This window comes from Castor canadensis, chromosome 4, assembly GCF_047511655.1.
Source record: "Castor canadensis chromosome 4, mCasCan1.hap1v2, whole genome shotgun sequence".
Classification (NCBI taxonomy): Eukaryota; Metazoa; Chordata; class Mammalia; order Rodentia; family Castoridae; genus Castor; species Castor canadensis.
In genome coordinates this window covers 38,372,527-38,389,454 of record NC_133389.1, presented here as the reverse complement: position 1 = coordinate 38,389,454, position 16,928 = coordinate 38,372,527, and the positions used below count along the sequence as shown (strand labels likewise).

Here is a 16,928-nt window from a genome sequence, read left to right as displayed (position 1 = left end):
TTGACTTAAAAGTATTTGTTTATTTTAAGTCTCTATCCTATTTCATTTGACAATGTGTCTGTTTTTATGCCAGTACTATGCTGTTTTGTTTATTATAGTATGTAATAGTTCTTAAGTCAGACAGGGTGATGCTTCCAGTTTTGTTCTTTTTTTGTCCAAGGTCCTTTTTTTGTTTTGTTTTTGCTATTCTGTCTCTTTTGTGGTTCCATGCAGATTTTAATATTTTTTTCTATTTTTATGAATAGTGACATTAGAATTTTGGTAGTGATTGCATTGAATCTATAGTTTACTTTAGATAGTGTGGACATTTTAACAATATTCTTTACACCCTTGAACACAGGTTATCTTCCATTTTATTTGGAAGATCAGCTATTTTTGCAAATGTGTGTAGTGCAGGAGATCAAACCTAAGGCCTGCACATGCTAAGCAAGTACTCATTTACTGAATTATATTTCCATCTCTCAATAGTTTATTATTTTCTGTATGCATACTTTTCATGTACTTGAAGGGGATTTGTTTCTTAATTTCTTAGGTAATTCACTTTTAGTCTAAAGAAAACTACTGATAAGATCAAAGGATCATCAAAGAAAATTTTACTTCTTCCTTCCTACTTGGGTGCCTTTTACTTCTTTTTCTTGTCTAATTTCTCTGGCTAGAACTTCTAATACTGTGTTGAGTGGAAGTCATGAAAGCAAACATCCTTGTTTTGTTTCAGATCTTAGAGAAAAAGGTTTCAGCTTTTCACTGTTAATTATGTATTTTGCTGTGGACTTTTCATATATGGCTTCTGTCATGTTGAGATACACTCCTTCTATGCCTACTTTGTTGAGGGTTTATAAGGATGTTGAAGTTTGTCAAATGCTTTCTTTGCATTTATTGAACTGGTCACTAGGGTTTTAATTAAAGAAATGTCTGCTGTTTTGTATGTGTGTATGAAAAATATCTATTTTGTATTTTATATATACTCATATAAAAAACTCTGCCTTTTAAAAAATGTTTAGCTACATCTAATCAGCTTTATTCCAGATAACTTTTGAAAGACAAGTATTTTAATATTTTTGATTCACTGCCATCAAAATAGGCTATGTTCTAACAAGATTTAAAAGACCAACAAAATAACAGCATAGTTTTAAAAATAAACTTTTGACTTTGGTGAGTAAAAAGCTGCTTTTCTTAACTTTTGAGGAAGTGCAGGATAGGCAAAAATGAAACCCTGAACTTTGTCACAGTAGTTTAGAATAGTGTTTTTCACCAGTTCTCCTGAGGCTATAATATGCACATCAGTCACCTATCAAGGCAGCTTCCTAAAATGCAGACAGTGACTGCTATCTGGAGTGGGGCCCAGGATTTTGCATTTCTTATGAGCTCCCAGGTGATACCCATGCTGCTGATGATGGGCAAACTTTCAGTCTTTCTGCCTGACAGTTTTTCTCTATTTATGGCAGATTGATAAAGGGGAAAAGTTAAACTCAATGTAGACAACTTATATTAATGTGTACTTTGATACGCACAGTATGCAGTTAAGAAAAATGGTTATAATTGTGAAGTGTTAGATGTAGTAACTGAATGAAAGATTATGAATTCTTAAAGGCTTTATCCTGACTTCCCTTTTGCCTCAATGAAATGCTGCTGTTTTTCAGAAAAACTAAAAACCTGTGAGAAAATAGATTCATCATTTGGACTGTTCATATTTTCTGTTGAACTTCATTTTCTGTCCTTAACAGGTTACTTGTTTATCTTATGTAACTTCTGCTTTGAGTTTTTGAATGACATATGAATGCAAAACAAGGAATCATCCTGTTTTTGAATCAGTTGAATCTTTACTCACCTCAGACTTCTGGAAAGATCTGATTGTCACATTAGAGTATTTACTATTATCAATAGCTTGAAAAGGAAAGGGGACAGTTTTTAAATACATGTACTTTAATATATGTTAAAATCTATTTTATACATATGTATAAATTAGTGTTTTTCTCCTAAATTCTTACAAAGTCTGTAACTGAAGAAGAGAAAGTCAGTTTCAGACAAGTCAGAAATATTGTCATGGAAATAGACACATAAAACACATTTTTAAGCCAGCTATGATGGTGCATGCTTATAATTCCAGTAGTCAGGAGGCTAAGGTGGGAGGATAGAGAGCCAGAAGTCAGCATAGATATTATGGTTTGAATATGGAATGTCCCCCACAGACTCATGTTTTGAATGCTTGGTCCCCAGCTGGTGGCATTGTTTTTGGGAGATTCTGGAAACTAAGAAGTGGGAATTAACTGGAGGAAGAAGGTCACTGGGATAGTCACTGGGGTATGTTGTCACTGGCTTCTTCCTGTTGCACTCTTCACTGCCTGGCTTCCATAATGTGAACTGCTCTGTTCCAACATGTCTTCCCTGCTATGATGGACTCACATTTCTGAAACATGAGCCAAAATACCTTCTTCCTCTTTTAAGTTGTTTCTGTCAAGTATTTAGTCACAGGGATGAGAAAAGTAACTAATACATAGACCTGTCTCAAAAATCCTAAAATTACAATATTTGGATACCCATGGGCACATGTTTTGTGTATTCCTACTGGGCTTGGGTTCGGTGGATGGAGTTTTCCACCTGTACCTTGTGTTTGTCCCGGTGATATTCATACTATGCTCACATCATTCCCGAATACATCAAATGCACTGGAACATTATAGAACTATTCATGACATTTCACACCTTATTGAAGAAATAAACTTTTTATTTTATTGCAATTCAGTTCCACAAGCACCAGGGGGAGTAGTAGGTTCACATTTTACAGCAGTACTGACCAGTGCTTTTCTTAGTTTTGCAGCTGCACATATGGTAAATTATTATCATTTTATGGTTACAGTTATAAGCAATTTGGTAGAAAATGACAGCTAAATTATGCAGTATTGCTTTTATTTGTTTTAATTATGTAATCTAAATATATTTTTAAGTGAGAAAACAAAACCCAGAACAATTTTTAGCAGGGGGGGGCTTACCTTTCCTGTCACTTAATACTGGGCCCCCAGTGGACCTTGATTTTCACATTTAGTTGATCTCTATGAATTATAAAAATTAGAGCTTATAGCTATGAGATTGTCTATATTCTGGGGAATGAATGCTTCTAGCTACATTATCATGATTCCTACTACTTAATAAAGAGGAGACTTAATAGCAGTTGGATTGACATATACATGAATTTAAGCTTCTTTATCAAATTCCTACAGACAAAAAAAATCCTAAGTTTTATTCCAGGAAGCAACCCTATCAATGATGCCAAAGCAAATTTACTTTCCTGAGTCCTGTCAGGATTTGTCAGTGCTATAGGCACCAGGGCCTATTGACATTTTTTGCATAAAATCCTTAGTTTGAATTGAAGGCACTAATAATGTGCCAGGGCAAAGATGCACAGAGTAACTGCCTTCTTTGTTTGGGGCTTGTATATTCAAAGTGAGTGTTAGATAATTAGTACTTAGCCCTTGTTATGAAGGTCACTGTAGACCAACTTTGCATACATACCTGTTATGAAAGAATAGATTTGCCTTGTGTCAAAACTAAAATATTTTTTGCTGGGTTTAAGTGTACAAATACTTGCATTATAAAGCCTTAGATATTTCCTTGGCTTGCTCAGCATTAATATCTGCTGATAGCCTTGTGATGATCTGCATATCTTAAAACATGGTCTGTCATTCTTCATGGTTTATGTATTTCAGAACTATTACCCCTGGGGGGAAGATACAGATAAACTGCTCGATCACTGACACTAAAGTAATGTAATGTTTATAATTGTTATCGTATTGGTATAAATAGGTCATACCAGTGATTGTGACTGGTGTAGGGAGTTATTTAAGATTTTCATTGCTTTTAAATTATTTTAAAATAATTAATGCATAAGGGGATATAGATGGAAGTAGAAAACAAGTCATTTGGGTGTTAGAAACCAAGTATTACTATAATCTTATTGATGGCAGTTGGAGAAAAAGAAATTTTATTTTGACATACATCCTTAATTTTGTTTTGTGTGATTTTATTGTATATGAGTTACCCTACCTTTATTCATTTGTATTATTCCATATGCTGTTTTGGCATTCACTTCAAAGGGTAATCATGAAATATTATTCTCTACTACTGTAAGTTTTGTTTCTCCTTTAAATAAAACTGGTATGTATTAGGACTTTATAAAGAGCGACATCATTCAACAGTATTATAATGATATTCTGAACAGTAAGTAGGGTGTTAAAACTTTTTTGAGTGTTAACTTTTGTTGCTTGAATGTAAAAATCCAGCATTTTCATTTAAAAATACAAAAAATGACTAGAGAAATTGAAGGTTTATCAATTGTCTTACATTTTATAAACTTATTGCCAAATATGTGTGTATAGCCTATTGGATAATCATGTTTGTAATGTGGGCCCCCGATAGAACCCCATTGTAACACTGCTTTTCTTGAATACCTAAGCAATAGAAATTTGAGTTGCACCAACATATACACTGAATTTAAGCTGTGATAGAATAAAAGGTTGTAGGAGAAGTAATAAAAGATGAAGGGGTTTTAGGACATTAAAAGAGGGAATGTCTGCACTCAATGATGAATAAATAAAAGGAAGTTAGTGAAAGTGCTTTAAGAAAGAATAATCAGTAAGGAAGTGCAGAATGGGCCAGTAATTGGGAAACCAGGGGAGAAGATCCTTTGAAGGAGGATGTGACCAAAAGGATGATAAAACTTGAAATTAGATTGATTTGTCTAGCAATGAATAGATCAGAGAATATTTTCAGCAATGCAGTACAAATACAGCAAGAGATTTGTATTGGGCTAAAAGGTAAATTGGGAATAAGGGTTATAAATTAATCTTTTCAGAGTTTTAGAAATGGAGGAAAAAATGGGAGGAAAGAAGTTTGGCAGTATAAGAAAGAAGCATTGTTTGAGAAGAAATTTGTTGAGGATGCAATTAATTGAAAGCTTATGGGCTACTAAAAGTTACTGAGATCATGCAAAAATAATAATTTATAGGATAGGGTCATGAATGATACAGAAGAGATGAAATCAAGAACACAGGTGGGAAAGTTTGTCTTAGAAATCATTCATTCGCGTACTTATTCAGCATTTACTGGATGTCATGACCTGAGGGTAATATGTTCAGGTGGAAGCTGTGAGGAAGTTGAGGACATTTAAAACGCTCATAATGACCATATACCTTTTTAGAGAAATAAAATGTACTTAAAAATGAGTAAATTTTTTGCTTCCAGATGCAATTGCTTATTAGTCTCTAGTTATTCCTTATTTTTTATTTGCATCAGTGTTATAATTTTATTTGTTTCACCTGCCAAACATAATTTAAAAATCTCTTTCTTTCTAATGTTCTGAAATTCATTCCTTCATCATTTGCTTCCTGTTTAGTTTTCTTTAGCTATTCTTTTTTATACTATGTCTATTGGCAATTGATCCTTTTAGTCATTTTTCATCTGGGAATGTCTTGATTTTTTTTTCCTTCATTTTATATTTGCTGAATGTAAAATTATAAGTTGACAGAATTTTAGTGCTTGAAAAATGTGCTACTGCGTTCTGATCTCCATGTTTTGTGGTGAGAAGAATCCACTGTCATTTGCCGCCAACCTCTCCTCACCCCTGTTTAAATGGTTGCTGTTTTTGTTTTGCTTTCAATATTGGGGTTAGGGGGAGTGTTGAACTCAGGATCTTGTGATTGTTAGGCAAATGCTGTACTATTTGAGCCATGCCCTTTTTGCTTTAGGTTATTTTTCAGATAAGGTCTTGTGCTTTTTGCCTAGGCTCATGCTTTTTTGCCTTGGCCAGCCTCAGACTGGACCACAGTCCTCCTACCGATGCCTCCTAGGTAGCTGGGATTAGAGGTGTGTACTCCCATGCTTGGCTCATTTGTTGAAACAGGATCTCACTAACTTTTTGCCCAGTTTGGCTTTGATCCTCCTGATCTCTGTCTCCTGAATAGCTGGGATCTGGGATCACAGGTGTGAGCTTGTTACCTGGCCAATATATATATATTTTTTGTCTTTAGTGTTTAGAAGTTCAGTTATGAAGACAGGCTGGCACCTATAATTTTAGCTACTTGGGAGATTGAGCTCAGGAGGATCAAGGTTCAAGCCAGCCCAGACAAAAAGTTAGCAAGATAACAACTGAACAAAAAAAAGCTGGGTATTGTAGCTCATAGCTGTCCCAGTGGGAAGCTTCATGGTTCAGGCTGATTTAAGCAAAAAGCAAAACCTCATCCTCAAAATAACAGAGCAAGAAGGGCTGGAGGCACGGTATGATACATTGTAAGAACTTCTGTAAATGCTACAATGTACTCCCACCCAGCACAATAATAATAATAATAATAATAAAAAGCATGAAGTCCTGAGTTCAAACCCAGTACTGCCAAAAAAAGTTTAATTATGATATTTCTTGGCATGTATTTCTGTGGGTTAATCCTGTTTAGTGTTTGCTTGGCTTTTCTTGGAAAACAGGAAATTTATAGGTGCTATTTCTTTGAATACTTTTTTATTCCCACCTTCTTCTGTTCTTTTTCTGGTACTCTGATGGCATGGATATTGGGTCTTTTATTATCATCCCATAAGTTCCTTAGGCTTTATTTGTCTTCTGTTTATTTTCTGTGTTGTTCAGACTGGGTAATGCCTATTGTTGTATTTCAACTTCATTAATCCTTTCCCATTTCCTTTCCATTCTGTTGTTGAGCCCAAACAACAACCTTTTTTATTTTGGTTATTGCAGTTTTCATCCCTAAAGTTTCCATTTGATTTTTCCTTATATTTTCTGTTTCTCTGTTGAGAAATTCTGGATTTTTTTCATTTATTTCAAGCATACCTATAATATTCATTGAAACATTTGATGGTGGTTGCTTTGAAATTCTTTTTAGATAATTACATCTCTGTCATTTCAGTATTGTTATATATTGTCTTTTCTCATTCAAGTTGGTTATATCTTGGTATTGCATGTGACTTTTAATTGAACATTTGGGTATTATGTTATATTCTTTAAATCACCTCTTTTAGCAGATCTTTTCTGACATCACACCAATAGTACAAACAGGGGTTCTGCTTCATTACTTTCAGGTAGGGGTTAAAGATCAGGTCCCTGCTTGACCTCTTTTGACACCTGGGGGTGGGGCACCTTATTACTGTTGGGTGAGGATGGAAGTTCAGCTACTTACTGGCCCTCTGTAGCCACCACCCTGCCTGAAAAGGGCGGAGGCTTCCAAGGTGGCTACTACTGGTTGCTGCTGATACATAGTAAAATTCTTGGCTCCCTATTCAGCTTCTTCTCATAATATTCTTAGCAAAGGTAAGTGGGAGAAGAGCTCCAGGCTCTCCATGCATCCTCCGTTGATAATCATGAGGGCTGAGGAGGAGGTGGAAGCAGAGATTAAAGTTCTGGCTTGTCACTTAGTCTTCTTTAATAGTACCCCTGAAGAGAGAGTGTGGTGTAGAGGCATCTAGAAGTCTAGGGGTAGGGTTGCAATTTTTTCCATGGTATCTGGCTGAAGTAAGGCAGTTCATGCCTTAAAGTTTCTTGTTTGGATAGGCTTCCCCCTTTTGTTTAGGCTAGAGAGAACAGGTTTCCCTTGGGGTTTTTCTGTTTGGTTGGTTGGTTGCTTGGTTGGTTGGTTCTTTGGTTTGTTGGGTTTTTGTTTGTGTTGTTTTGTTGTCTTTTCCAATTAGCATTTCTGGGTTTCTGACTTCTCCATTATCTACTACTGCAGGACATGAGGCAAAAATAAAACCAGCCAATTCACTGTTTTTGAGGGGTCTAAGTCCTTGAGCCACTCTGCCTTCTTTTCCTTTTTACAGAATCTTCTTATATTTATTATGTATTTGATGTCTAGGAATTTTAGTTATACTGAATAAGAAGAATAGACTTGTAGCTACTCCCTCTATCTTGCCTGGAACCAGGAATCCCATTGCATTTATTTATTTTTTTCTTTAAAACATTTTTTCTGGCTACTAACATTGTCTCAACATTATGAACTCATGAAGTTGCTGTATTTAGATGTCCTATCTTAGTCAAAAAGAGGATTATTTTTCCTCACATCAATGTAGAAATTGGTGAGTTCATTTAGGTAAAACTTTTCAAGAGAAATCATCACTGGACAGGGACTAAATGTGGAAAGTTTCTGCCTTGTAGCAGAACTGCTTTTAAAAAATCATATACACATGTATTAAAAGATATAATAGAAATAATTGACTTAGACTTCTGCTCATTACTTTATATTTTTCAGTGGGTCTAGTTCTCCATTGTTCATTAGACATAATGGAAACGTAGGTCTTAGACCTTGTTTGTTTAAGTGCTTCCTCTTGGATTAGTGTACTTAGTGCTCAGTAGTGCTAAAGTAATAAAGCAAACCTAAGTCCTTGATCTTAATGATACTGGAAAAGTTCTTGAGTGTTTTGGGGTCTTCCTCTACATTTCTTGAGTGGAGGGTCAGGCAAATAATCTAATTCTTTACCAATTTTTTAAATAACATTATGGTAAACAGTCCATATAAGATCAATTACATTAAAACCAGTGAAATGAAGTCATTCATAAAATATTTTATTACTTTCAGTCTTGGTAGCATTTGCTGAGTAGATGATAAAACTCCACATAGGAGTTTGTTAATTTTTCTCTGAGCAGAAATTTATGTTTGTGATTAGTAGTCTCAGTCATTTTTAAATAATGATAATAGTGTTTTTTCCAATTTAACCTTAAAATAATAGATGTGATTCCATTTTATAAGAGCTCTCTTTTTCACTCTAGTTATGAATATCTTAGTGAATTTTTAAATTTTTTACTTAGAATTATTAATATTGGATGATATTTTCACATTGCATTGAAGAGTGCTTGCAGCACTTTTGAGAATGCTATTCTCCAAGGTCTAACAATGTTGAACTGAACTTATAACTCAGTTCAAACTCATACTTAAAAGTGCGCTTGGTGACTGGTGGAGTGGCTCAAGTGGTAAGAGTGCCTGCCTAAAGTGAACTAAACAGAACTTTTTCAAAAGAAGAAATTCAAATGGCCAAAAAACACATGAAAAAATGCCCACCATATCTAGCAATAAAGGAAATGCAAATTAAAACCACACTAAGATTCCACCTCACCCCTGTTAGAATAGCCATCATTAGCAACACCACCAACAACAGGTGTTGGCGAGGATGCGGGGAAAAAGGAACCCTCTTACACTGCTGGTGGGAATGTAAATTAGTACAACCACTCTGGAAAAAAATTTGGAGGCTACTTAAAAAGCTAAACATTGATCTACCATATGATCCAGCAATACCACTTCTGGGGATATACCCAAAAAACTGTAACCCAGGTTACTCCAGAGGCACCTGCACACCCATGTTTATTGCAGCACTATTCACAATAGCCAAGTTATGGAAACAGCCAAGATGCCCCACTACTGACGAATGGATCAAGAAAATGTGGTATCTATACACAATGGAATTTTATGCAGCCATGAAGAAGAACGAAATGTTATCATTCGCTGGTAAATGGATGGAATTGGAGAACATCATTCTGAGTGAGGTTAGCCCGGCCCAAAAGACCAAAAATTTTATGTTCTCCCTCATATGTGGACATTAGATCAAGGGCAGACACAACAAGGGGATTGAACTTTGATCACAAGATAAAAGTGAGTGCACACAAAGGAGATATGAGGATAGGTAAGACACTTAAAAAATTAGCTAGCATTTGTTGCCCTCAACGCAGAGAAACTGAAGCAGATACCTTAAAAGCAACTGAGGCCAATAGGAGAAGGGGACCAGGAACTAGAGAAAAGGTTATATCAAAAAGAAGTAACCTAGAAGGTAACACACATGCATAGGAAATCAATGTGAGTCAACTCCCTGTATAGCTATCCTTATCTCAACTAGCAAAACCCCTTGTTCCTTCCTATTATTGCTTATACTCTCTCTTCAACAAAATTAGAGATAAGGGCAAAATAGTTTCTGCTGGGTATCGAGGGGGTGGGGGGAGGGAGGGGGTGGAGTTGGGTGGTAAAGGGGGTGGGGGGAATGGGGAGAAATTACCCAAGCATTGTATGCACATATTAATACTAAAAAAATAAAAAACAACAAAAAAAGAGTGCCTGCCTAGCAAGCATGAGGCCCTGAGTCCAAACCCCAGTGCTGCAAAGAAAAAAAAAAAAATCTAAAAGTGTTCTTGCGAAAGGTAGAGAGGGTAAGTATCTAGTTGAAGGTAGGAGAAAGAAAATTTGATTACTTTTTTCCCATGGACTCTTCCCCAATATGAATTATTAAGCCCTACTAGTGATTTTTACTTCAGTGGTCAGCCATAATAGATATATTATACTGCTCTGAAAATCTAGAATACAGCTTTCTTTTAGGGAAGAAAATGGATTATTTTGTATCTCGTATTTTCTTCCAAAACAAGTAAATCAAATTCACAAACATTTTAAGGTTTAATTAAAGGGAAGAAAAGCAATCTGGTAAAGTGTTGTACTCTGGAGGATGATGGGCCTTCTCCCACTGATACGGGGAAGGAGGTCTCAGAGATACACTGCACGCTCAGTGTGCTGCCTGGACTAATAGCAGCAGCATCACTTGAAAGCTTTTTATAAATGTAGGCCTTAGGCCCTAATTCTACTCCCACTGAATCAGAATCTGCTTTCTAAAAAGGCCCACAGATGATTCCTCTGTATGTTACATTTTAAGAAACACTGATCCAATGGTTCTAGGAGTTTACCTTCCAGCTCACTGGCAGGGTATCCTTGGATAAGTTGTTAACTAGTCTGTGTTGCAAATTTATTTGTAAAATAATAGTTCCTCATGAGGGTTTTGTTTTCTTTTAATGAAAATTAAATCTAATAATATCTTTAAAGCATTTAAAATCCCACACCCACAAACAAGTTATACTGAGCCATCCACAGATATTGTAGTTCAAGTACCTGTTCTTGTGAAAAGCATTTACTTGTGAGATAGGTAATGGTAGTATCTTTTACAAGAGAAGGATGCTGAAGAATCTGAAGGGAGAGAAGACAAACATAGATATGTGAGAGCTTGAATATGAAATGTGTGAGGAACTCACAGTGCCCCTGATTCCTAAGTTTGGAAAAAAGATTAAGAAGGCCTCTTAAATTCAGTTTACATTTCCACTTAGAAATGAATGGTCTTGCATGGCAGCATAAATAGTTCAAGTAGATAAATATAGGAAAATGAAGAGAGAAAAGTATTACATATGTTGAAATTGATAGCTCATGGTTGGTTTTAATTTAATTGCAAAACAAATGTCTTCTACTTGAAGGTAGGATGCAAAATGAGATGGCTTCTTTGTAAGGAGCTTTTAAGTCTGTTCCTCATGTCTAGAATTGGTCACCTCAAAAGCATTATTCATACAGTTCACTGATCACCCTTCAGAGCCTCTAGAACTGATGTACAGACCATTATCTGTACTCTATATTGTCAGGAATTCCTTTTTGAAATTGGAAATTTCTGATCTTTCCAATTTATAGAAATCCAATTTATGCATGTCACTTTATAAAGAAATTTTTGTGTGATAACAGGTTTGTCTTCTTAGTTGGTAACAATTTGTCACCTGACTTACTGAAGAAGTACACATAGAGTGAGTGGTAGGGAGCTATTGAAAGCAACCTGATTTTTAGGTTTCTGCTTTGCCAGTGATAACTTACTATAGATGTAGGAAGACAAGAAGAGACAACATAATAATAGAAAGACAAAAACAAAAATGAAAACAAGAAAAACAAGAGCCAAAAGAATTTTCCTGCAACTTTTATTAAAATAATTTTGAAATCTATCAAAAAGTTGGTAGAGTATTGTAGAGAGCCATCCTATGCCTTCTACCTAAACCCCACAATTGTTGCTATTTACCTGTATTTGCTTTGCCCCCTTTCATACACATTTTATATATAAATTTATATAAACTACATAAATACATTAATATATATAAAGTAGAAATTTATATAGACACAAATACATTTATTTACTTACAGATTTGCATATGTAAAAACATATAAAGATGTACTTGTTTTTTTAAGTCACTTGAAAGTGGCAGGTTAACCCTAAATATTTGAGCCTGTTTCCTAAGTCAAAGAAGATTTCACTTTATAAACCATGTTGTTATATTTAAGAAAATTGGCAGTAATTCCATAATATTAACTGTTACTGAGCTCATATTCCAATTTTCCTAGTTGTTCCAAGAATCTTTCATGGCTTTCACTGAAACTGGATCCAGTCATGATTCATGGGTGGCATTTGGGTGTGACTTTGATCTTTTAATCTAGAATAGGCCTTCCACCCAAACCTTTTCCCCTACAACATTAACCTTTTGAAGAATTGTGTTGGAAAATTTCATGCATCTGGATTTGTCTGCTTGTGGTATAATTTAACTTGTTTATTCCTTCTCATTCCTGTGTAGTGAGGGTTAGGTTTGCATATTTAATTAAATTCAGATTAAACATTTATCTAGACTATTTCATAGATGAAGTTGCTTACTTCAGACATTAAGAGGCATATAGTTTACGTTTTTCCTGTACTAGTGATCCTAAATTACTTCACTTCCTTTGGGTGGTGATTATCAGACTTTACCATTTTAAGGGAATATTTTCTTCCTTGTAATAAATAATCTTGGTATCTTGGTGATTGTTTTGCTTAGTAACCTTTCACAAATGGATTAGGTATCCACTAATGATCCTTGCCTGAATTAGCTATTACATTGAGAGTTGTAAAGTGATGATTTTAAGTTTGACCATTCCTCCTATGTAATTAGCTAGCATTCTTCTGTAAAGAGGGTCTTCATTTTTTTCCAGATTAAACATTTGCAAAATCCTGTTGTTGATTTTTCTTTTTCTTTGTGGTATAATTTAAATTGTTATAAAGAATTCTTCTGTAAAAAGGAATTCACTATTTTTCTCTTTGCCATCCTTTTCTCCCCTTTTGAAGTATCACTATGACCTGATAGGTATTTATTTCTTCAGTATTCTAATAGAGTGATTATTTCAGTGTACAAATTGTCTCAAATTTGGCTAATGAGACTCTCCTTTAGTCTAGTCCCTGTTCCTGTGGTGAGCCCCCATCTATTTGTCTTTGAATACTTTCTTACATTGTCATAATAAGACATTTCAAGCTTACTTTGTACTTTCTCTTCCTCAGAATGGATTTAGCCAAGGAGTTTTGGTTCCAGAAAAGGAGAACTTTTGAAATTTAATGATTCACCATTTCTCCTCTTCACAGAGGTTCAGTTGGTTCTGTATTAATTCAGAATTGCTAAGTACAAGATCCAAGGACCCCAGGCATCAGAGACTAGGGTGAGATGGAATGATATGGGTAGATTCTGCTGAATCAGAGGAACTCTTTCAATTTAAAACAATATCCATCTATTTTGGCAACCTACTAGTAGTATGTCCTTTTTCTGACCCTTCCACTCTTCGGCTTTTTCTCTCATAGAGTTTTTATTCTTTCATTTACCTCCCTATTCATTCTGTTCTGATCTTTTTAGTTTTCTATAAGATATATTTCAGAGTTAAGCCATTAAGCTGTGAAAAATAACCACTTCCTGCAGCCATTTTTCCTAATTGATTCAATGTTTAGGTTTTGATGTAATCTTATTTAATATTAATTTATATTTATTTATGTTATTTTTCAAAGACTTCCCTCTCTGAAGAGGTTGTAGTGGATTCTCTCTCTTTCTCTCAGTTCTTAATTGGTAGTTGAACAGACTTCAGTGTGTTACATTAATGTGATGATTTGGTGTACATTTTTCCTTGGTTTGAGTTTCTATATCTATTGCATTCTTTCCTGTCACTTGGCCAGGATTCAGTCAAACATGTCTTCTCTTCACTGTACTTCCCACCCAAATCAGTGAAGAGGACGTTTTACCCAAATTTTCCTAACACAAATCTTTCTCCAGATGGAATATTTAAGTCTCATTGTGCTAGGGAAGAAGGAAAACTGGGGCATTTTGAAATTTGGTAAAATCAAGAAAGACATAAAAAAATTGACAATTATAAGACTCCCTGTTTTTATATTCTGCCACATGGCATGTCTTTAAATGAATTGTGTATAATTTGTCTCAAATGCTGACATTTAGCTCATAAGCTGTATAATTGTGCTTGATTTTTCCAAAGCAAAATACCTATTTTGTGACCAGGCTGGTATGTTCACCTACTATAAACATTACTGCCTCTGATAACAGCTAGAATTTTAAAAATCTTTTTATATACAGAATAACTGGCAGAAACTCCTGGGACCACCACAAATCATTCCTGTTTTTTTTTTTTTTAGCTTGCTCACAAAAGCATGGAAATAAAAAATCCGCCAGGCCTAACATAGATTGACTTTGAAAATTGTTAGTTTATTTGGGCCACCATTCCTTCTATTGTTATTGTTGCTGTGTAAGATATCAAGTATTCAACAATCTCTTCTAATTAATATATGCTCTGTGCTTAGTAACCTATCCGTTCATCTCTGACCCCCTTTTTGTTAAAGGTTAATAATGAGAATAATGAAGCAATTGGTTATTTATACAGTCGTGATTGGTAAAAAAATATTAGGAATTTGCTCAGAAGCAGTGATTAGGTTATGAAAATGTTAAGGAATACTTAAATCAGTCACCATTTTTGGCATTTAAGAACTATTACCCTAGTCCTTAATCGAGATGAGCTCTTGTAAAAGTGTTTATACAGAATAATTCTTTTAGACAGTAATTCTTATACCAACAATATACATAAGTAGGTGCTAAGAGGGAGATTCAGAAATGATCTGAAAGCAAAAGAAGCTTGGAGAGGAAATTACTACAATGAGAAATTAGCAACAGAGCTCTCTTGACTAGAAATATCTATCTCCCAGACACCTGATCTATGAAGTTAGGTGACCTTTCTGGTTTAATATTTTCATCTTGAACATTTTTCAGACTTCAGCAGCTGCAAGAAAAGGTGGGCAGAAAATTCCTTGGTATTTGTTTTGTTAGTGAAAAATTGACATAACTGATGCTATACAAAATAAGATAAAAATTAAATTATAATCCCTTTATGTTTAGTATAGTTAGAAACTTTCTGGGTAAATTTGGCAGTAATTATTTTTACCAGAATAGCATCATCATTTCTACCTTTATTTTGTTTTATTATACAGTTTTATTGATATATAATTCACATAAAGTAAAACCCTTTTCAAGTATACAATTAAATGGTTTTGAGTATATTCCCAAAGGTGTGCAAACACTATCATCACCTCATTCCAGAACATATTCATTACCTTTTTCCCAAAACCTACACTTTTCCATTTCTTCTTCCTTAGTCCCTACCAACAGTAGACAGACTTTCTGTCTGTCTGTATGGATCTGCCTACTCTGGACATTTCATGTAAATGAAATCATACAATATATATAGTCTTTGTCTATTTTCTTTCATTTAGCAGTGTTTTTAGCACAGTATGTGACAGTGCTTCATTTTTATGATCAATAATTTACCATTGTGTAGATACTTAACATTTTTAGTTGGTGGACATTGAAGTTGTCTTCACTTCACTATTATGAATAATGTCACTCTGGATATACATTTATGAGTTTTTGTGTAGATACTGGTTTCAGTTCTCTTGGATATATCCCTAGGAGTAGAATTGCTGAGTTATATGGAAACTGTATGTCTGCTTTTTTGAAATTCTACCAAATTATATTCCAAAGTGGCAGCACAGTTTTATATCCCTATTAGATATTGGAGGGTTCCACTTTCTCCATATCCTTATCAACACTTGCAATTATTGGTCTTTTGATTATGACCATCCTAGTGGATATGGAGACATTTCACATTGTGCTTTTGGTTTGCATTTCCCTGATGGCTAATTATGTTCAGCACCTTTTCTTGTACTTCTTGCTCAACTATACATGATCTTTTGCAAAACATACTCAGAGTCTCTGCCCATTTTTTAATTGGGATAATAATCTTTCCATTTTATATGAAGCCTTTATATGTTCTGGACACTAATCCTTTATCATATATATGACTTCCAAATATTTTCTCTCATTTCTGTTATTTTAAGGCCTATGTTTTGAATGTCCTCTCTCTCTCTCTCTCTCTCTCTCTCTCTCACTCTCTCTCTTTCTCTCTGATGGTACTGGGGGTTGGACTCAGGGTCTCACACTTGCTAGGCAAGCATTCTACTACTTGACCCATGCCTCTCAGTCCTTTTGTTTTTAGTTTGTTTTCCAGATAGGGTCTTGTACTTTTGCCGGGTTAGCCTTGGATTGTGATCCTCCTACCTCTGCCTCCCTAGTAGCTAGGATAATAGGTATCCCCCACCATACCCAGTTTGTTTTTTCCTGAACTGGCCTCCAACTGTGATCTTTCAGCTCTCTGCCTCCCAGGTAGCTGGAATTATAGACATGCACCACCATGCCTAGCCCCTTTTCAGTTTCTTTATATATATATATTACTGTTGTTTGGTTACTTGTGCTTTTAAGTGATCATTACTTAGCACAAGGTTACAAAGATATACTTTTGTGGTTTCTTCTAAGAGCTTTATAGTTTTAACTCTTAGATTCAGATCACCGGTCGATGTTTTTCTTCTTCCCTCCCTCCTTCTCTCCCCTCCTTCTTTGTTTCTTTTTTTGAGACAGCATCTTACTGTGTAGCCCAGGCTGACCTCAAAGTCACTATGTAGCCCATGCTGACCTCAAACTAAGATTGTTCTGCCTCAGCCTCCTCAGTACTGAGATTATAGGCACGAACCACCACCCCTGACTTAATTTCTTTAATATAATGTGAGGTAAGAGTTCCTTTGCATATCTCTGTGCTTGTTTTCGTTTATTCAAATTTAAATAATTGAAATATAAATTTCTCTTCAACTGGATCATCATTGCTATTTTGTAAAATTATTACTTCATGATTTGGGGGGTGTGATATATTTACTGTTTTCATCTGATGACTTTATACTTACCTATTCTCTTACCAAATA

At 34.9% G+C, this 16,928-nt stretch overlaps 1 protein-coding gene across 7 annotated transcripts in view; it reads left to right on the top strand.

Moving 5' to 3' along the window:
* The window catches only part of Kiaa1328 (KIAA1328 ortholog), a 291,633-nt gene that overhangs the window by 95,010 nt on the left and 179,695 nt on the right, over positions 1 to 16,928 (top strand). The window lies entirely within an intron of this gene.